Source organism: Stegostoma tigrinum, chromosome 8 (assembly GCF_030684315.1).
Source record: "Stegostoma tigrinum isolate sSteTig4 chromosome 8, sSteTig4.hap1, whole genome shotgun sequence".
NCBI classification, from domain to species: domain Eukaryota; kingdom Metazoa; phylum Chordata; class Chondrichthyes; order Orectolobiformes; family Stegostomatidae; genus Stegostoma; species Stegostoma tigrinum.
The window spans coordinates 3,912,808-3,934,892 of record NC_081361.1 but is presented as its reverse complement, the minus strand read 5'-3'; the positions used below and the strand labels follow the sequence as shown (position 1 = coordinate 3,934,892).

The 22,085-nt window shown below is 44.3% G+C and overlaps 1 long non-coding RNA gene and 1 other non-coding gene across 2 annotated transcripts; one reads left to right on the top strand and one right to left on the bottom strand.

Annotated features, from left to right (window-relative positions):
- Positions 1-1,006: 1,006 nt before the first annotated feature.
- Positions 1,007-13,518, top strand: LOC125450230 (uncharacterized). Its single transcript, XR_009446092.1, has 4 exons — positions 1,007-1,185; positions 2,877-3,031; positions 6,674-6,773; positions 12,328-13,518. It is a non-coding gene; the product is annotated as an uncharacterized LOC125450230 (long non-coding RNA).
- A 4,008-nt stretch (positions 13,519-17,526) lies between these two features.
- Positions 17,527-17,714, bottom strand: LOC132209927 (U2 spliceosomal RNA). Its single transcript, XR_009446107.1, has one exon. It is a non-coding gene; the product is annotated as a U2 spliceosomal RNA (small nuclear RNA).
- Between the last annotated feature and the right edge of the window lie 4,371 nt (positions 17,715-22,085).

The window sequence follows — 22,085 nt, the reverse complement described above, 5'->3', positions numbered from 1 at the left end:
CCAGGGGCAGGGATGGAGTCAGTGGTGAGGGAGTGGAGTTTGGCTGCCAGCCTGGATTAACATTTAGCATTGTCTATTTAAATGCGATCGAGATCCCTTTTCAAACAGGAACGGACTTGGCAGCAGAACTGAATTATGAACCAACTGTCAGCCTTATTGAGCAAATTGTGGAGAAGTAAACTACAGTAACAAACTCAGACAGCTATTTCCAGTTGAATGTGGATTATACTGCTAATGTCAATAACTAGCAGTTGAACAACTTATTGAAGTTTTTGCAGCCTTGGTCTTCAAACTTTTTCTTCTGTCTTGGGCTTTTGTCTTCTGATTCTCGTTGCTTTCCATTGCACAGACCTTTCTTGAGAATCTCCTTTATGCTTGTTTTTTTTTATTACCCTCCCTCTCTGCCCAATCACAGTTCATATGAACAACACTCACCTCACTTCACCACGTGATGTTCTTCATGTTCATAATTATTCTCTTTACATCTTACCTGAGGACTCCTAGACCTGTATTTATTACCCTTATTTCACCGCTATTTTTCTATTCGCTGACAGTGTGGTATCAAGAGCTATCTTTAGCTTTGAGCTGCAGGAAGCCTTTTCAATCGCGACCTATTAAAAAATAACAAAAGAACTGGGATGTTGTCAATCAGGAACAAAAACAAAGTTGCTGGAAAAGCTCAGCAGGTCTAGCAGCATCTGTGAAGGTAAAAAGACAGAGTTAACGTTTCGGGTGCAGTGCCCCTTCCTCAGAGCGACTTATTAAAACCCCAGGATCGCTAATGTAACAATCTTTCTCATCCAGTTCTCAGTCTCATTTGTCTCAAAGTGTCAGAGTCTGATGACAATGACAACAAAAAGCACTGCGCATGCTCCAGGTCACAATGGCGTCTGGTTGATTGATGTCAGTGTGGGACCAATAGGAATACAGGGTTGACGTGCATATCCGGGCGAACGTCTCTGCCCTTCTAACCAATCGGAATGAAGAGGGGGCTGGATCAGTGCAAACCACGTGATCATCCACGTGAGCAGTGCAAGTTCGCTGAGAAAAGTAGGAGCTGCAGATCCCCGAGACAACAAAGTGCAGAGCTGGATGAACACCGCAGGCCAAGCAGCATCAGTGAAGCAGGAAAGCTGACGTTTCGGGCCCAGCTCCTTCGCTGAGACCAAGATTTGTGCAATTGAGGTAAGAGCAGGACAAGAAGGCAAAACGGCAGAAAGCGGGAGGGAAGTGGTATTCGTATGGGCTTGGGAGTGCACGTCGGAAAACCTGTATTTGAAACTCCGAGGCTCACGTTTGCAGAAAATAAATCAACGCCTCAGAAAGTGATAGGCCCGGTTGACCGCCACCATCTTTGTTGGGGGCAATGATCCGCGGGGCGCATGCGCGGTAGCTTTGAAATTTTGAGGGCGGAGGTGAAGCTGGGCGCATGCGCAGCCGCCTCTGGCTGAAAGTGAGAGAACAAGGTGTGGGGCTGGAGGAACACAGCAGGGCAGGCAGCATCAGAGGGGCAGGAAAGCTGGCGTTTTCGGGCCTACGCCCTTCAGAAATGGGGAGGGGGAAGGGGATTCTGAAATAAACAGGGAGAGAAGGGGAGGCAGGTGGAGAGGAGACATACAAGTTGGAGAGGTGGGGATGGAGCAGGTAAAGGTGAGTGTCGCTGGGGAGGGAGGGAGGGGATAGGTCAGTCCAAGGGGGACAAACAGGTCAAGGGGGTGGGATGAGTTCAGCAGGTTGGAAATCGGGGTGTAGCTTGATATGAGAGGAGGGGATAGGCGAGAGGAAGAACAGGTTAGGGAGGTGGGGAAAGAGCTGGGCTGGTGTTGGACTGCGGTTGGGGGAGGGGACGTTTTGAAGCTTGTGAAATCCACATTGATAGCATTGGGCTGCAGGGTTCCAAAGCGGAACATGAGTTGCTGATCCTGCAACCTTTGGGTTGCATCGTTATTGTGTTACAGGAGGCCCATGATGGACATGTTGCCGGTGGAATGGTACTGCAAGGTGCAGTTGTTTATTGCGAACTGAGTGTAAATGTTCTGCAAAGCAGTCCTCAAGCCTCTGCTTGGTTTCCCTGATGTAGAGGAGGCCACAACAAGTACAGCAGAGGCAGTATACCACATTAGCACCTGCATTCCCCATGCACACAGCCTAAAAGCCCGATGCTTTTTCTTGTCCTGCAGGTCTCTCCGGTTCCCCTCCACTGACCCCCTTGTGTGACTAAGTGAACTCATCCTCACCCTCAACAACTTCTCTTTCAACTCCTCCCACCTCCTACAGACAAAGGGGGTGGCCATGGGTACCTGCATGGGCCCAAGCTATGCCTGCCTCTTTGTCGGTTATGTGGAACAATCTCTCTTCCATACCTACACTGGTCCTGAATCCTACCTCTTCCTCCAGTTCATGGATGACTGTATCGGCACTGCCTGCATTTTGAGTCTGGACCCTTCTTCAGAAATGAAATGAAATTACGCAGAGCAAATTCAAACCAAGAGAAATGTTTGTTTCTTTTGGATTTCTTTCCCAGAGTCTGGAATCATAGCAGCTAGCACTGCTAACTTAGTTCTGTGCTTCCTGATCACATCTTTGGTGTCTAATCTCTTCAGTCTCTGATGATGGATATATTTGATCTCTGTAGTATTTTACTGTTATTTTCTTATACCTATTGTAACTGAATATTCCACTGCTGTCCACCCCCTAACTGTGTGCTGCTCAATTACCAGATTAATTTTTGAATGGCGTCTTTCAAAGTCACGCAATATTTTCCCAGAAAGAGAGTGCATTTTTCTTCCATTTCAGACCACCAAATACTACAGCTTTTTTATTCTGTCGTTCATTTTTGTACTTCTGCAACATTTACACTGTTTCTCCTTCCACAGATACCAGCGATCGTTGCCAAAGCCCTGTTACTTGTGGAGAAGGTCATGTTTAACTTCTGTGTGCTGCTGCAGTTCATATGATGAAGGTGCTCCCACAATGCGGTCATTTGAGAAGTTACAGATCATTCATCGAGCGATACTGAAGAGCTGATGGTGTATGTCCAAATCAACAAACTATATTTATTTTTATCTTGTTTATAATTTCACAAAAATATTATCAAGAAACTTTTGATGTAAGGCCTATTAGGTTCGGTCACCAAGAACATTACCAAATTATCAGGTTTTCATGACTATCTTAAAGAAGGAGAACAAACCTGAGAGGTTTATCATAGGAATTCCAGACCATGTTGCCTGGCAACTGTAGAAACAGCCTCCAATAGTGAAGCAATGATTGAACACATTGACAATTCATTTACTTTCAGACTCCAACAGAGTCTCGAAGGTTGTGTGGTGCAGGGAAACAGGGATTGTCGCGGCCAGGAATTAAATCACGGGTGAGAATTTTAAATTGTTGCTCATAAATAGGAGCCTTTGTGCGTCAGGGAGTACAGCAGTGATGAGTGAACAGGTTTTGGTACGAATGAACATGTGCGCAGCAGAACTTTGTGTATTCTTGAGATTACAGGGGCGTTGGATGTGGGAGGTCAACTGGGAGTGAGTTTGCATAGTTAAGTCTAGAGGTAACGCAGAAATAGATGAGAGGTTCAGCAGATGAGCTGAAACTAAGGTGTCATTGTCACTGAAGTGGAACAAAATGGTTTTTGTGGAGGACTCTGTTGCCTTCACCTCACTTCAGGAATTCACATGTTTGTGAATTTGTGGATGAAGTCTGTAATAAGATCAGGAACTGAGTGCCTGGCGTGACCCAAACTGGGTGTCACTGAGCAGGTTATAGCTGAGTAAGTGCTGCTTAATACCACTGTTGTCAACACCTTCCATCACTTCTCCGATGATAGAGAGTAGATTGCTTGAGGCGAAATTATTCGGGTTGGATTTGCTCTGTATTTTTATGCTGAACAGACCTGGGCAGTTTTCCAAATTGTCAATAGATGCCAGTGCTGTAGCAGTACTGAAACAGTTTGGCTTGGCAGGTAGCAAGCTGTACAGCACAGGTCATCGGCACTGTTGCCAGGGCCCATAATCTTTGCTGCACTATTCCTCCATTTTATTAATATCATTTGAAATGAATCAAATTCGATGAAAACTCACATTTGTGATCTTGGGGACCTCTGGAGAAGGCTGAGATTTATCATCCAATTGGCACTTCTGGCTGAATATTCCTGCAAATGCAGCAGTCTTGTTTTGTGCGTGGATAGGTTGGGCTCCGCTGTCAGTAAGGATGGGGATTTTTTTGACATGCTTCCTCCAGTTTAATTGCCCATCACCGTTCGCGACTGGGTGTGGCAGAACGACAGAGCTTAGATCTGATCTATTGGCTATGGGATGGCTTAGCTCTACGTCTTGCTGCTTTTGCTATTTGGCATGCAGATAGTCCTGTTGGGAAGTTTAACCAGGTTGGCACCTTATTTTTAGGTATGCCTGATGCTGCTTTTGGCATGCCCTCCTATACTATCCATTCAATCAGTGTGGTTCTCCTGGATCAACGGTCATGGTTGAGTGCGAAATATGCTGGCCCATGAGGTTACAGATTGTGCTGGAATGTTCTGCTGCTGTTGATGCCCCACAAAGCTTCATAGATGTTTGGTTTTGAGCCCCTAAATCTGTTCCAAGTCTGTCCCACTGAGCCGATGTTAGTGCCACTCAACACAATGGAGGGTATTATCAAGTTTAAGATGAGGCTTAGTCTCCACAGGACTCTGCGGTCGTCGCTGTTATCAATCCTGTCACAGACAGATGCATCTGCAGCTGGGAAATTCGTGACAATGAGATCTGCTATATTTTTCCCTACTGTTGGTTGTGGCAGCACCTGCTTCAGTCCCAGCCAAGTAGTGTTTTTTTTTCCTTTAGGACCCGACCAGCCTGATTGGTAATCCTGCTGTGAACTACTGATGGTGGGCATTGAGTACACTTATTGCCATTTACACTCAGTGCTTACACCAATTGCGGTTCAACATGTAGTTTTTTATTAAAATACTCTCTTGGGATGTGGAAGTCGCTGGGCTGACTGGCATTTATTGCCCATCCCTAATTTTCCTTCAGGCAGTTAAGAGTCAACCACATTGCTGTGGGTTTGCAGTTACCTGTCATGCAGATCAGGTAGGGATGGCAGATTTCGTTCCCGAAAGCACATAAGCGAACCCAAATAATCAGCAATGGTTTCATGGTCATCGTTCGACTATTAATTCCAGATCATTATTTAATTCAAATGCCACCATTTGCCATGGCAGGATTCGAACCCAGGTCCCCGGAATGGTGTCTGGGCCTCTGGATTAATAATCTAGCGATAATACTGTTGCCACTTTATCAACTGAGGGAGGATGGTCCATGGCATTCAGCAGGAGCCATGAGTCTTCCAGGCGTCAGCGTCAGAGTCAATGTCCTACTCCCAGGTCAATTACTGCGATCAGAATAGCACTGTGCTGCCACGTCTGTCCTGCTCCTTGGACAGGCCTTCACCTAAGGACCATGATGGTGGTGTGTGTCACTTGTCTATGAGGTAGATTCTAAGCATATGACGCTGTTCCTTGCCTAGTCTTTGAGCCATCTCTCCAAATTGTGCCACTCGCCCCCGATATTAGTAAGGAGGAGTTTGTGGAGTCGATAGAGCTGATTCTGCAGTTGTCTTTCCTCGTGCCTTGGCAGATGCCAAGTGGTCCACCCAGCTTCATCCTTTGTTGAGACTTTGCAGTGATTTGTAACTGAGTGGCTTGCTGAGGTTGGCAAATTTCTTTCCCTGAAGGACGTCAGGCTTTCTTTTTCTTTTTCTTCTTTCTTTTTCTGCCAAAGGCAGTGGTTCCATGGCATCAGTTGATTCTTAATTCCAGTTTTTTTATTGAAATCGAAGTCCACCATCTGCTGAGATGGGATTCAACCCCAGACTTCTGTTGTACATTTTAGTATTCTGGATAAAAGTTAATTCATCAGGTTTGTTCATTCAGTTTTGAATATCTCTAACACAGGCATTGTTTTATTTTGCAAACCATTGTCCATCAGCCTGTCTCTTCCATCCTCCCCTCCAACAACAAGTGAGGGAGACACATAGAAACTCCATGTCATTCAGATTGAGACAATCCAAATCGGATGCCTCTGCTGCATCCCTCGCTTCCACTAGCCCACCAAACCAAATTGCCTTGCACGTTGCTTGTCGTTTCAGCCCCAAACTTGCATCTTTCTCCAGTCTTGTGTGAAGCCTTATCAGAGCTCATCTTTAATCCTTTGCCCTATTCCTGCTAAACCACAAACATTCTAAGTCTCTCTTATTTCTCCTCCTCCTCCTCCTCCTTATTGCCTCTTCCCCCATGCCAGTTCAGATATTGTCCTTGTTCTGTCTGCTCCTCTTTTCTGGTGATGTCCATCTCATCCATTCTGTTTTAAACCAATGTTTGACTTCACTGTCATTGGAAAATCCCACTCCATCTCTATTCTCTCTTTCCTGTCACTAAATCTTGGCCATTCTTTGCCATGTGTCAAAGACCTGCAGTTTTGGTCAGTGACATGAAGTCCCAAGGTGGAAATTCCTAGAAACCCAAATAGATTTCCCTCTGAAACGATGACTGTCCTCCACAAGGGATAATGTGTAGTAGCGACGATGCACAGTTATCTTCGGCCAGGATGAGGGGATGTTGTGAATTTCTACCCGGACTGACAGTGATGGATGTTATGAATTTGTGTTACAGGATATTACAAGTGGACTTGCAGGTGGGAAACTCAATAATTGTAACACCAAACTCTGACAGAATTATTCAATTCATCAACATCTGGATATTTGCATTGTGTGTGAGTATTGTGTTCCTGCTCATTTCTCATTTGCCATCTAAATTTTGTTTCTATTAAATCACCCCATTCTCTCAATAGATCGTCCCTAAAATTTCAATATATGTCCTGCAATCTTTATATGATCTGTCATGAGTGTACATTTTATCATGCTGAAGTGTTTCTTTTGTAAACACCTCTATCAAAGGTCCCCTCAAAATACTTAGTTACAAGGAGTGCAATCTCAGTTTCCCCAAACACCTGATTCCTGAATGACTGTTTGCTGTCTGTAAGGCACTCGTCTGGGTTGTGTTGGAACATTTTCCACTTCCCTGCATGAGTACAACCCCAACACTATTAGAAAAAGTGACCATCCCCCAGATGAAGCACTCTGTCAGAGTGGTGTCCCATCTACCACATTCAACATTTCCCTCTACACCACCGAAGGAAAGTGGCATCACTGTGCCCAAGGTAAAGTCACCGTAGTCCTACCTGACCATAGGGCTGGTTTAACCTGAAGATTACCACACCCCAGGCGAGGGGAGAGGTTGAGAAGGAGAGTCCATCTATTGTAGATGGATATTCTCAATATGTACCAACAACGCCCAGGTCACATGAAAGAATAATGTAAAAAAAAACAGCCCTAACCATGCAACTAAAAACCCTCTTACGACAAACCATTCTGTTAAATCTCCTCTGCCCCCTGTCATGGACCCTCCTGCCCTTCACAGTGTGTGGGGGATCTTTGGTTTGCACAGACTCAGCTCGTCTCTGTTCCTGTCTGTGATGTCATCATGCTGTGACAATGGCACTGAGCCTCACTGTCTGTGAGGGTGGTAGACACAGATCCTCGTAGCGTTTAAGGCATATTTAGATGCACACTTGTGATGCCAACGCAGGCAAGTCTATGGGCCAAGTGCTGGAAAATTAGATTAGAATGGTTAGGTAGTGGTTTTTAACTGGCAGAGGCTGGATAGGCCGCAGAGCCCTCTTCTGTACTGTCGACCTCCGAGACACTTCAGAGAAGATGTCAAGCTAGAGTTCAAGCGATTTTGTTTTTTTCTTCAGGAAAGGAGATGTTAGAATAGATGACTCATAATTGGTCAATATTTTCTGGAGAGAAGTGAGGTATCGAGATGAAGTGGTTTACCAATAAATTCTGGAGCTTGATGTCCAGGAAAATGCACGTGCTCCCATCAAGTGGAGGAATAAAAATGGGTATCATCATATGGCTTGTATTAGAGGAAAACACATGTTGTTGAGATTTGTGAGGCTGGAGGATATTAGAGACAGGAAGGGTTCTGAGACTGGAGACGATTACAAAAATAGGGAAAAGTGAGATTGGAGGAAGTTACAGAAATGGTGAGGATTGAGAGGCTGGAGGAGACCTCAAACAAAAGGAGGTTTGTGAGGGTAAAGGCCATGACAGAGCTAAGGAAGTTTATACGGGCTGAAGGAATTTAGAGATAGGAGGGTGTTGAGGCTGGAGGAGATTAGAGATAAGGAGGCTTGAGAGACTGGAGGAATCGACAGAGAAGGTGAGAGTTCTGAGGCTAGAGGGGGTTTCCAACAATAGGCAGGTCGTGAGGCTGGAGAGAGATTCCAGTGATAGGAAAGGTGGTAAGGCTCGAGGGTGGAGCCTGCATTAGTGCACGTTCCAGGATCATGTTCATGATATGGAGGGTGGTGAGGATTGAGGTATGATTCCTGCGATAGGGAGTTAGGTGAGGCTCCAGGGTGGATTATCATCTAAACGGCACAGTGGTGCACTTAGAGCACACGGAGTGCAGTAGTGAGAGAAAGTGGTTCACCGCCAGGTTCTCCAAATCAAATAAAAATGGACAATCAATATTAGTCCTGCGGCAAAAGACCACATCCTATAAGTAAATTACAATTATGATGGGTGATAATGGGAACTGCAGATGATGGAGGATCCGAGATAACAAAGTGTGGAGCTGAATGAACACAGCAGGCCAAGCAGCATGTCCTGTGTTCATTCACCGCAACACTTTGTTATCTAAACTTATGATGGGTTTCTGGTTTGGAGAGAGCTAACAGAAGCTCGGATGATTCTCCTTGGGGCTGATTTAGCAATGATTTAGTTGAGTAGTGGGTTTGTTTCCAGGATATTAGTTTGCAGAGAGAAAAAAAATTAACATTGTGGCAATGTTTGGTAACTGCAGAATACAACATTCAGATAATTGGCAAATAATGCAGAGTGAAAACTTGAAGATTACTTGACTCAGCAAGTTCCCAGGATCTGGAACAGTCTGAGTGGCAGCTGGATGCAGATTCAGCAGTTATTCCCAAAGATTTGGGATTTAACTTTTCAAGGAACGATCAAGAGGGCCATTAACAAATGGCAGGGGAATTGGGTCAGATTTGCAGCACCTCTAGAATGAGAGTGAAGCTTTTGTCAGGGTTCCAGAATTCCAGTAAAGTTAGATCTATGTGATTCAGGAAGAACTTGTTAATTGGAAACAAAATTGGTTGAGTTATAGGAGAGGCCGTGGTGCTCGAGGATTTTTCAGAGTGGAGTTGTGTGACCAGTGTGTTCCACAGCAATCGGTACAGGGGCCACTTCTTTGTTTCTCATTTACACTAACAATTTGGAAGAGAATTTAAGGGACAAGATTAGTAAGTTTGCAGATGATACTGAGTTGGTGGTATAGTGGTTAGTGAAGGTTATCTAAGATGACAGTGACATGTTAATCAATTATGTCAATGAGTTGAGGAGTGGAGGATGAAGTTCAACTTGAATAAATGTGAGACATTGTATTTTGGTAAAATGAACAGGGTAGGAATTACACAGTTGATGGCTGCACCCAGGATAGTGTTGTGGATCAGAGAAATGCTGAGATTCATGTACATAATTCTTCAAAGTTTATGGAGACAGGCAGATAGGGTGGTTAATAAATTGTTTTGCACACTTTCCTTCATTGCTCAGACCTTTGAGTATAGGAGTTGGGATGATATGTTGAGGTTGTATTGGACATTGTTTAGGCTTCATTTGAGCTATAGTGTGCAGCTCTGGTCGCCCTGTTACAGGAAGGATGCTATTATTAAACTGGAGACAGTTCAGAAAAGACTTGCTGGGATGTTACCAGGAATGGAGGGCTTGATTATCAAAATAGACTGCCAAAGCTAGGATTGGAGCATCAGAGGTTACGGGGTAACCTTACAGATGTTCATAAAAACATGAGGGGCACAGATTATTAAGGGATTTTTTCCCGAGGTTGGGTGATTAAGACAAGGGGACATGTAAGGTGAGAGGAGAAAGACATATTTAAAAACGACATGAGGGACAATTTTTCTTTTACAGAGTGGTTCATGAAACGAACTTTCAGTGGAGGTGGTGGATGCAGGTACAGTTGCATTGTTAAAAAGGCATTTGAATTAGGACATGTATAAGAAAAGTTTACAGCAATATGTGCCAGATGCAGAAAGATGGGATCAGTTTAAATATAAAAGTTGTATATTTAATATACACTTCTAAATTGGAGTAAGGCCAACTTTGACAGTATTGGGCAAGAACTTCCAAAGGATGATCGGGAGAGGTAATATGCAGTTAAAGGGATGCTTGGAAAGTGGAAGGCCTTCAAAATTAAATTGGGAGAGTCCAGACACAGTAGGTTCCTTCTCATGTGAAGGGCAAGGCTGGTAATTGTTGGGTCTGTTGGACGACTGAAAAAATTGAGGCTGTGGTCGAGAAAAAGAAGGCAGCACATGTCAGGTAATGACAGCAGGAACTGGGTCAACCCCTCAAAGTATAAAGGCAGTTGGAGTATACTCAAGGGAAATGAGGATGGCAAAAAGGAGACATGAGCTATCTTTGGCAAATAGGGTTAAGGGTAATCCCAAGAGATTCTGACACTTCATTTGGGACAAAAAAGCAACTAGAGAGAATACAGGGCCCTTTTAAAGATCGGCAAGGCTGTCTGTGTGGAACTGCAGGCTGAGATAGTGAATGAATATTTACTGCAGAGAAGGGGACGGAAGCTAGAGAACATGGAGACATAAATAATGAGTTGTGAAAAGTGGCCATTACAATTGGTGCTGGACATCTTAAAATGCATAATGGTGGATAGGCCCCTGGCACCTGATCAGGTGTTACCCACAAACTCTGGGAGAAGCTAGGGAAGTAATTGCTGGCTCCTTGCTGAGGTATTTGTATCACTGACACTAGTGAATTTCCAGAAGGTCCGGTGGCTAATCTGGTGCCATTCTTTAGGGAAGAGGCGGAGGACCATCGACCTTCGAGCCTGATGTCAGTGGTGTGTAAATTGCTGAAGGGGATTCTGAGGGACCGGGTTTGCATGTGTTTGGAGAAGCAAAGACTGCTTAGGGATAGTCAACATGGCTTTGTGAGTGGGAAATCTTGAGTAACTAACTTGATTGAGTTTTTTGAGGAAGTGACAAAGAAGTTTGAAGAAGACAAAGCAGTGAACATTGTCTATATGGGCTTCAGTAAGGCATTCACCAAAACTCCACATGATAGACTGGTTAGCAAGATTAGAACAAATGGAATCCAGGGAGAGTTAGCTATTTGAAACAAAATTGGCTTGAAGGTAGGAAACAGGATCGTGGTGGGGATGTTGTTTTTTTTCTCAGTCTGGAGGACTATTAACAGCAGAGTGCTGCAAGGATCGGTGCTGGTTTCACTGCTTTTTGCCATTGATACAAATCATGTGGAATGAATATTAGAGGAATGGTTAGTAATTGTGCAGATGACACACATTGTAGGAAACAGCAAAGAAGTTTGCCTCCAAGTACAACGGGATCTTAATCAGATGGGCCGAGGAGTGACAGAAATCAGTTTAGTTTGGATAAATGCCAGCTATTGCATGATGGTAATGAAAATCAGGGCAGGGCTTAAACAGTTAATGATGAGGCCCTGGGAACTTAGGCAACAGAGACTCCTTGAAGGTGGATTGCAGGTTCAGAAGTTAGTGGAGATGGTATTTGCTGTGCTTGCATTTATTGGTCAGTGCATTGAGTGTAGGAGTTGGAAGGTCATGTTATAGGCTGAACAAGACATTGATGATGCTGCTTTTGGAATACTGTTCAGTTCTGGTCTCCCTGCTAGAGCAATGATGCTGATTAAACTTGGCAGGGTGCAGAAAAGATTTACAAGGATGTTGGAAGTTTTGAGCTGTAGGGAGAGGCCGAATATGCTGGGGCTATTTTCCCTGGAGCATTGAAGGCTGAGAGGTTACCTTAGAGGTTAATGAAATTATGGTGGGCATGGAGTGAGTAGCTAAGGTTGTTTACCTGGGGTAGGGGAGACTGGAACTAAACACATTGGTTTAAGCTGAGAAGGAGTTTTTTTTTCAGGGAAAGTGGGTGGTGCCTGTGTAGAATGACCTTCCAGAGGAACTGGTGGAAGCTGGTACAATTATGACATTTAAAAGGCATCTGGAAGGGTATGTGAATAGGAAGGGTTTAGAGGAATATGGGTCAATTGCTTGCAAATGCGTTTAGATTAATTTGGGACATATGGTCAGCATGAACAACTGGGATGAAAGGGATTGTTTTGTGCTGTACAACTCTGACTCAGCTTTTTTTGTTTTCATTTCAGATTTCCACAATTTTACTTCTGCACTGTTCTTAACCTTTTGATCCCTCTGAAAGACTGAGTTACAATGCCTGTCCTTCCTCCCTGGCTCTCCCACCTCTCTTTCAGTAGTTTTGTGCAAATACTGACTGGATCCCTTACCTGGAGGATATTTATTTGAATTTGTTCTAATGATGATCCAGCATATTTCCCAAGTGTCGCTCCATAAATGTCCAGAGGATTTCTCGATTTCACAATCTGTGGTTGTTCTTCTGGTTTCTCACTCACTGCACTTACTTTCTGTTTGAAAGCTTAGTCTGCAATTGGAGAATTCAAACAGGTCCACATCCAGCTCTGACAGTCACTTTGTTTATCACAAACCAGTTACCTCAGGATTTTGAACATTGGAGGAAAAAGCAGCATTCACACTGGGGAGAAATGCACATGGTCTGTAAAGAGTCTGTGAAGATTCATCTGAAATGTCCGAACACCAGCGCAGTGACACTGGGGAGAGACTGTGGAAATGTGCAGGTTGCAGGAAGGAATTTTTAAAATCCATCCCAGCTAGAAACTGACCACCAGAGTCACACTGGAGAGAAACCATTCACCTGCTCTGATTGTGGAATGGGATTCACTCAGTCATCTAACCTGCTTAAACACTACTGAGTTCGCACTGTAGAGAAACCATTTACATGCTTGAAATGTGGGAAAGCATTCACTCAGACATCTCAACCGCTGATGCACTAGCGAATTCACACTGGAGACAGACCGTTGGCCTGTTCTGCGTGAGGGAAAGGCTTTGCTGACTCGAATTGCCCGCTGATACACCAGCGACTTCACTCTGGGGAGTGACCATTCATCTGCTCCCAGTGTGGGAAGGGATTCACTTGCTCACCCAACCTGCAGAGCGTTCACACTGGGGAGAAACCATTCACCTGCTCTAAATTTGTGAAAGCATTCACTTTGTCGTCCTACCTGCTCGTGTTCCAGCAGGTTCATACTAGGGGGGGACCATTCATGAGCTCTGAGTGGGGGGAAAGCATTCACTCAGTTATCCAAACTGCTAACACACCAGCGAGTTCACAAAGAAGCACAGTTGAAGGATTTTGCTGTCACACTCACAATCAAATGAACCATGGTGTTGGGCTGTTTGTACTGATGTTACTGATCCCTGCTCAATTAAACGTGCTGGTATTGCAGATAAAATGTTAATAATAGTTGTATATCTGTCAGGTAGAGCTTGGAAATAGTCACGTTATCATGACACATCGACACATTCACACTGACTAAAGACTATCCACCCGCACAGTATGTGAAAAGAGATTTCCTGGTTCATCAGGACTGGTTAATGAGCAGCAAATCTCTGAGTAACTGTTAAGTTGGTTTTTGATTCTGCTGTTAGCTATATCCAAACCATACTTTTTAGACTTGCTTCTGGAGATCATAGAATCCCTCCAGTGTGGAAGCAGACCATTTAGCCCATCGAGTCCACGCTGAACTTACAAAGAGTGCCCTACCCAGACCCTGCCTGCGTGGGTTTCCTCCAGGTGCTCTAGTTTCTCCCCACAAACCAAAAATGTGCAAATTAGGTAGAATGACAATGCTAAATTGCCCATAGTGTCACGTGTGCAAAATGCAGGGTAAGGTGTGAGACTGGGTGCCATGCTGTTTGGAGGGTTGGTAAGGGACTGAATGGCCATCTTCCACACTGTAGGGATTCTATGATGATCTCAGTGGCCCTTTATTTGTTAGTTATGCCTGGTCAATATGTTTGCACACCTTTACAATTACGGATTCTATTGCTCTCCACAGACATGTTTCAACTACTAATACATATTAGTTTATTGGAAACAATCAAAGGAAAGTTTTTTTTAAAATCCAAACAAAAGATCGGGATGAGTCATGTACTATATCCGTGATAGCCGATTGGAAAAATGCAATGAAACCTGGTGACCTGTGAATGGGAAATGCAGTCTCTTCAGATCTTTACCAGGTGTCCATAGCAGTGACGGATCTCGTGATGAATACAAAAACCAAGACATTGTGTGATATCTAGTCTATATTTTCTATTTCGTCTGCTGTCCCTTACACCACATGTCAAGTTTGTTTTCGGAGGCCCTCATGGACTTGCTGCAATAACAAGACACTTTCCTGTTTAGGAAAACACAAATCCTTTCATTACCAAGCAAGTACAAGCTGTGGAGAATTACTGTACTCAACCCGGCACAGAGTGCAGAGTTTTGCAAGTAATTGTCCCCGAGCAGCGGACAGTCCCCGCTTTTTATACTTTACAAAAGACATGATACTGAAAATGATTTCACAATTTACAATGGCATGATGCCTAAAACAGTTACTACAACAGACAAAAACAGGATACCAAGCAATTATTACATCAAGAACATAAAAGACCAGGATATGTTATCGATTGCTAGTGAAGTGGCTGCTATTGGTAGGAGGCGAATTCGTGTTGTTGTCCGGGACAGATTGTGAATTCAAATTGCCAGTTTGTCTGGCTAGAACAAAGTCGGCGCCCTGGCCCCTTTGCCAGCGACAGAAGTTGCATGCTTTAGAGTTTTCACACCTTCACAAATTTTCCCCACCTAACCCTATTTGAAACAGTTTGATTCTAATTTTAATTCAGTGAGGAAGCTTAAGACAGTGTCTGCATACCGATGTGTGAGAAGAAAAGAAGTTACAAAAGCTTCACACTGAATTCCTAGCTGGGCAGGAAGCTTCAGGGTAGTGTCTGCATACCTATGTGTAGGTAGATAAGAGTTTACTTCTATAAATTAAAGTCTCTGTATAGGAATCAAATGCAGATAAAAGACTTTAATTTATAGACGTATATGAATCAATGGGATGTTATCATATTAACAACTCACATAGAAACTGAGATAACGGTCTGGTGACCTAGATTTGAATCCCACCATTCCAGATGGTGGAATTTGAGTTGTTTTTTTTTAAATCTGGAAATAATCTAATGATGACTGTGAATCTATTGCCAGTTGGAAAAACCCATCTGCTCACCTTTGTCCTTTGGGGAAGAAAACTTCCATTCTTATCCAGTTTCCATGACTGATTTTTTTTTTAAAGTTGATTTTAAAGAAATTCTCGTGCAAATACATTTATCTCTGTCTTAATTTATTTGACAACCCTCAGTTCAAACTGGTTGATGGTCACTTTCACTTCTAATCAAGTTGTGACCATTTCATGGTTGAAACGAAAAAAAATATGCACAAATGGAGCCACAGTTGTTCTTGTCGGAACATTCATGCTCTGACATATTTGAAAAAAAAACCTCATCTCACTTCTGAGCCAGATATCAAAGCTGACCAGATCCTGGTGCTGTGTACCATGGAAGTGAAATTCTTCACCATCCTATCTACTTGTGTTGCTATTTCAGGGAGCGATGGCCTTGAACCTCCCAAACTCCTGAACACCTTTGAGAATTTCATCAAACTGACCCCCAATGGCAGGAATGGACTGGGTCAGCTTGGATTGATGATCATAATTCAGGCTCAACAAATCTACTGGAGCATTATGGGAATGTAATTAGTGGTGAGTGTGGCCACCTGTCTGTACTGTAGTGATACAGATTCCCAGATCCTCTTTAGCCCCAAATGACTGACTGACAGTGTCAAAGTCCCTGGGCTGATATTAAATGATTCCTTGTCCATGCTGTGTCAGGATCTCCTGACATAATACTACCTCCCTTGCCCTGACTGACAACTGTTTCCCTGAGACTTTGAGACTTGCCCATTTGGTTGAAACACATGTGTTTGTTGCCACAGCTGCTGACCAGCCCTTGACTGACTGCTGGTAATAACAATACTAAGCTGCCTGGCTTATGCCTGCAACAAACAACCAGGCAAGATGGGAGCACTGAGACATTAGGTTCTAGTTGAGACGTCAAAGTGCAAAAAATGTTAGGGAAGGGCAGGGATATTGCGGCAGAACATGTCTCAGGTGCTGAAAAGCTTGTAGAGTTCTTAGAGCAAGAATGTACTTTGTGGACAGGCAATTCTGCATCTTGATTTAGCATTTTTATTTAACTCTGGCTCATTTCGCTGGATTTGGAAATATCTCTTGGTCTGGCTAATGTGAGAATTGGCTTTTGGAGTAATGTGCCACTGACTGTCATTCACAGTTGTATCCCACATCAGTGAATTGGTAATCTGATTAAGCTTACAGGCCTTGGCTTGAGAAAAATAAAGCAGTCACGTGAACACTTGTTTGATTAGTTGCTCTGCAGTCAAATGAAAAAACATGTGTTGTATGTGGCATATCCTTTCCTGGCTCACAGTGTTTCCAAAAACTCTAGTTCAGTACATCCCAAGTCATCATCAAAGTCAAAGCTTTGAATACTTCGATAGCTTCATCTTTTTTTTTCTGAAATGCTATTTGTAATGAGGTAGTGTTGGCAGGTGATTTTCTTTTACTTCTGATGCCATGTGTGGATATTTGGGGATGGTGTTGGTGGGAAGGTGTGGCATTACCAGGGATGAGGCACTAACATTCAGAACAAGTACTGAACATGCAAAAAAGGACAGATTATCAATTACCTTGGAACAAGCATATTTGGAGAAAGTTGGGTGAGAGTACTGAGAGGAAGCACTTTGGCAGCACATTGGCTCAGTATTGAGCACTGCTGCCTCACAGCACCAGGACCTGTGCTCGATTCCAGCCTTGGGCGACTGCCTGCGTGGAGTTTGCACATTCTCCCTGTGTCTGCGTGGGTTTCGTCAGGGTGCTGCCACAGTCCAAAGATGTGCAGGTTTGGTGGATTAGCCATGTTAAATTGCCTGTAATGTTTAGGGAGGGGTAGATTAGGTGGGTTGTAGGTCTGGCTGGGACGCTCTGAGTTTTGGTGTGGACTTGTGGGGCTGAAGGACCTGTTGAGCAGATGCTGGAGAATCTGAGATAACAAGGTGTAGAGTTGGATGAACACAACAGGAAGGCTGACATCAGAGATAATGGGAACTGCAGATGCTGGAGAATTCCAAGACAACAAAATGTGAGGCTGGATGAACACAGCAGGACAAGCAGCATCTCAGGAGCACAAAAGCTGACGTTTCGGGCCTGGACCCTGGAAGGGTCCAGGCCCGAAACGTCAGCTTTTGTGCTCCTGAGATGCTGCTTGGCCTGCTGTGTTCAGGAAGGCTGACATCTCGTGCCTAGAACCTTCCTCAAGTTTTGATGAGACTGTTTTTAGAATTGGTTTAATGAGACTGCACCAGTCCTGGAAACACAGCAATACCTGGATGATGCACAAAGTGGATGGAGCAAGCTCCTTCTCCTTACTCCATAAATCAGTTTAACTTAGGGTCTTTAAATAAAGGACATATCAGATATTAAAACTGACAAGAATAAGTCCTACACGCTGACGTCAACCAACTAGGCCAAGAAGCAATGCCTTTATAATGCTGGACTACCTTAAGTCCCAGTTACCTTCCATATTTTCCATCAGCCTGACTGTGCAAAGGCTTGTAAATCACTGCTGAGAGCTTTTACTATTGTCCCCAGACTCCTGGGCTTCCTGACCAGGGCAAACAGTCAGTTTACACCAGCACTTTTTCATCACCTTTTCTGCAAAACTCTCTTCATAGTGAATGTAGATCATCGGAAATGTACCAATCGAATGAGGGAGGGCAGAGCTGACATCACTAACAAGCCTCATCAACCAGTTCCGCAACTGGTGGAGGGCCAGTGAGATTGCAGCAACAATCGGTACAGAGCTGCACACTCAGAGAATGTCCCAGCACAGAGGAAGGTGCTTCAGCCTGTCATTGTTTGCATCAGTAATAATGTGAACCACAGATGCTGGAGAATCCAAGATAACAAAGTGTGAAGCTGGATGAACACAGCAGGCCAAGCATCATTCCAGGAGCACAAAGGTTGACGTTTCGGGACTGGACCCTTCATCAGAGAGCTCTGATGAAGGGACTAGGCCCGAAACGTCTGCTTTTGTGCTCCTGAGATGCTGCTAGGCCTGCTGTGTTCATCCAGCTCCACACTTCATTGTCTGCGTCAGCTGTCTGTATGGGCAACTTCACCAGTCCCACCTGCCATGCCCTTCCTGATGCCCTGTAAATCTCTCATCATTCAACTCTCTCCTGAGGGCCATGAATGATTCTGCTTCCAGCACCCTCTCAGGCAGTGCACAGCCAGCAGGAACCACTCGCTGAAAATGGTGGGTCAACCTCCCTCGATAAATGTGGCTCTTTGTTGCAAAAAAAGGCGAATCATCACTGCCACCTCCCAAACCCATCCCACCCCGTCTGTTTCTTTGGAATGTGTAACTGCCTGCAGTGCCAATGTGCCTGCAGTTGCTAAAAGGTTCTGATTTTGTGCTGTTCTATTCTGTGCACTAAGCAAACTGAACTGTTAGCAAAGCAATAAATGCCTGCCTCTTCCCAAATCAAACCGAAGCATATACTTGAAACAAATTGTAATTCTGTTCGAGTAATATCACTGCCAGGAAGTACTGGGTCACAATTATGAACACCATTTCTTGGACTAATCCAAATGTCCTGGAATATATGAACGGGGTCCCCAAATCACTCCAACATCCCTAACATCACTCCCCTCCCTTCATGGATGGTGGATATTAATGTCAATACATTGAATAAGTCACAAATGGTTTGGCTTCGACTCCAAACATTCCAGTTACAATCTGCTAATTTAGAATTGCAAATTAAGATCCAAGAGCTGTAGAGATATAAAGGATGGAAACAGACTGATTGCTGCAACTTGTCTATTCAAACCAGATATCCTAAATTATTTTAGTCCCATTTGCTAGCATTGGGCCCGGATCCCTCTATTCCCTTCCTAGTCATTTACCAATCCTGATGCTGTTTAAGAGCTGGGATTGTACCACTTCCTCCATACATGCAGCTTTCTGTACATGTAAAACTGTCCCTCATGTCCCTTTTAAATCATTCGCCTCTCAACTTAAACCCATGCTGTCAGGTTTGGATTCCTTTCCCTGAGGAAAAGGTATTGAACATTCATCCCATCCAAGCCCCTCATGATTTTATAAGCCTCTGCAAGGTCACGCCTCAGCCTATGGCATTCCAGGGAATCAGCCCCGACCTATTCAGCCACTTCTTCCTGTAGCTGAAACCATTCGATCCATGCTCCATCCTTGTAAATCTTTTTTTCTGAAATCTTTCTGTTAAGATGTGGATGCTTTGGAGAGGGCTCAGAGGAGGTTTACCAGGATGCTGCCTGGACTGGAGGGCTTATCTTATGAAGAGAGGTTGACTGAGCTCGGTCTCTTTTCATTGGAGAAAAGGAGGAGGAGAGGGGACCTAATTGAGGTATACAAGATAATGAGAGGCATAGATAGAGTTGATAGCCAGAGACTATTTCCCAGGACAGAAATGGCTAGCACGAAGGGTCATAGTTTTAAGCTGGTTGGTGGAAAGTATAGAGGGGATGTCAGAGGCAGGTTCTTTACGCAGAGAGTTGTGAGAACATGGAATGCGTTGCCAGCAGCAGTTGTGGAAGCAAGGTCATTGGGGTCATTTAAGGAGTGCTGGACATGCATATGGTCACAGAAATTTGAGGGTGCATACATGAGGATCAATGGTCGGCACAACATTGTGGGCTGAAGGGCCTGTTCTGTGCTGTACTGTTCTATGTTCTATGTTGTTCAACAACTTTCCTGCAGCAGCAAGATTATAACTGAATGCAGTATTCTAAATATGTCAATGTTCTGTACATCGGCATCGTAACGCACAAACTCCGATACTCAATATATTGATCAATAAAAGCAAGCATGCCAAATGCCTTCTTCATCACCCTGTCTAACTGTGGCTCCGCTTTCAAGGAACTTTGCATCTGCACCGCAAAGTCTCTGTTTGGTGACTCTCCCCAAGGCCCTACCAATAAGTTACAAGTCCTGCCCTAGTTTGCCTACCAAATTGCAACATCTCACATTTGTCTGAACTAAACTCTCTCTGCTATTCCTTGGCCCATCTGATCAAGGTCCCGTTGTACTCTCAAATAACATTCTTCAAGGTCCACGACAACATGAATTTTGGGGCCATCTGCAAACTTACGAACCATCCCTCCTGTGCTTCCATCTAAATCATTTATATAAAATTATGGATAAGCAGTTTCCCAGCACTGATTCTTGTGACACACCACAGGCCACAGGTCTCCAGCTGGGAAAATAACACTCTACCATCACGCTGTGCCTCCTGCCTTCAAGCCAGTTTTGGATCCAAACCATTAGCTTCCACTGGATTCCATGTGATCTAACCAGTCTACCATGAGGAACCTTTTCAAACACCTTTCCGAAGTGCATCCAAACAATGTTTACCCTCTCTGCCTTCACCAATCTTCTTTGTCGCCTCTGCAAAATACTCAAGTTAGTGGGCCATGAATTACATCACACACAGACATGTTGACAATCCATAATCAGTCCTTGCCTTTCCAAATGCACGTAAATCCTCTCCCTGAGTCTGAAACAAACATGTCATAACCATGATGAAATACTTCACCCCACGATGAGTATTCAACCACATATTCCACCGTCACCAAGACTTGCCACCTCAGTGACATCGCCTGACTCCTCGTCTGCTCATCCGCTACTGAAACTCTTATCCATTCCGTTGTTACCTCTGGGCTTAATCCTTACACACTCCTCACTGTCCTCTCACATTCCCCTCTCTGCACTTGCCTAACTTCTTCTGCCTCTGTTAATGGGTGTATTTGAGCTCTGTTTAGAGTCTAATTGTTCCTTCCATTAACTCCATCTGAATGAGGTTTTACCACTGCCCATTCTCCCCACCATGTACTGCTGCCTCAGCAGCTTTAGCTTCCCACACAAATTCCCACAATGCTCTAAGGGAAGGAGTTACAGGTTATTCACCAAGTGATGAAATCCTGAGGTCATCTTAAACGCTGCTGCCCGTGTGAGTACCCACACTGGGGTTTGTTCACCCAACAGCCCCCGTGCTCATGCAGAAAATGTTTAAACTTTACATCATTCTGTTCAAATCTCTTGAGAGATAGAGAGGAGGCGTACTCAGTGATGTCCGCCAGCCATCCGAACAGTGACAGTTATTCTCTACAGTAAGGTAATGCAGCAGGGAGATAGCAGTGCAGTGGTGATATCCCTCTAAGTAATCCCTGGGGACTGAGACACAGCAGCTGCTGGAGTTTGAATTCAATGAATAAAATCTGGAATGTGAACCTGAGTTTCAGGAACAGAGGCCACGACTTTAATTTCCTGAAATCCTATTCATTCACGTCCCTTTGAAAGGGAAGTTCTTGCCTGGTCTACAATACAAGTGACTTGAGGCCCACAACAAAATGGTTGACCCCTAACCGCCCTCTGACATCAGTGCAAGGTAAATTAGGGATGAACAACAAATGCTGTCCTGACCAGCAATACTCACAGCCCATGGGAGAATAAGGAATAATCAAAACACATTCACAACAGGGAAAATTGGGCGTTTTCTCTGCATTGAATTCACCTGATCGCCCAAACTGGACAGAGACAAGGACACCCACAGCACAGAGAAACCAGGGAACTGTGCAGACCGAGGGAAGGATTCAATTACCAACTGAGGTGGAAACTCATTTACTCAGGTGTACTGGGGAGAGGTTGTTCACCATTCCCGTGCATGGGGAGGGATCACTCAGCAAAATAAATTCCGAAGACTCCCACAAATTCACATCCAGTTATATCCTGCTGTTATAGCTGCTGCGAATCCCCGACTAAAATTGAACCATACCTGGGTGCCTGTTTCCAGTGAAATTCTGGAGGGTTA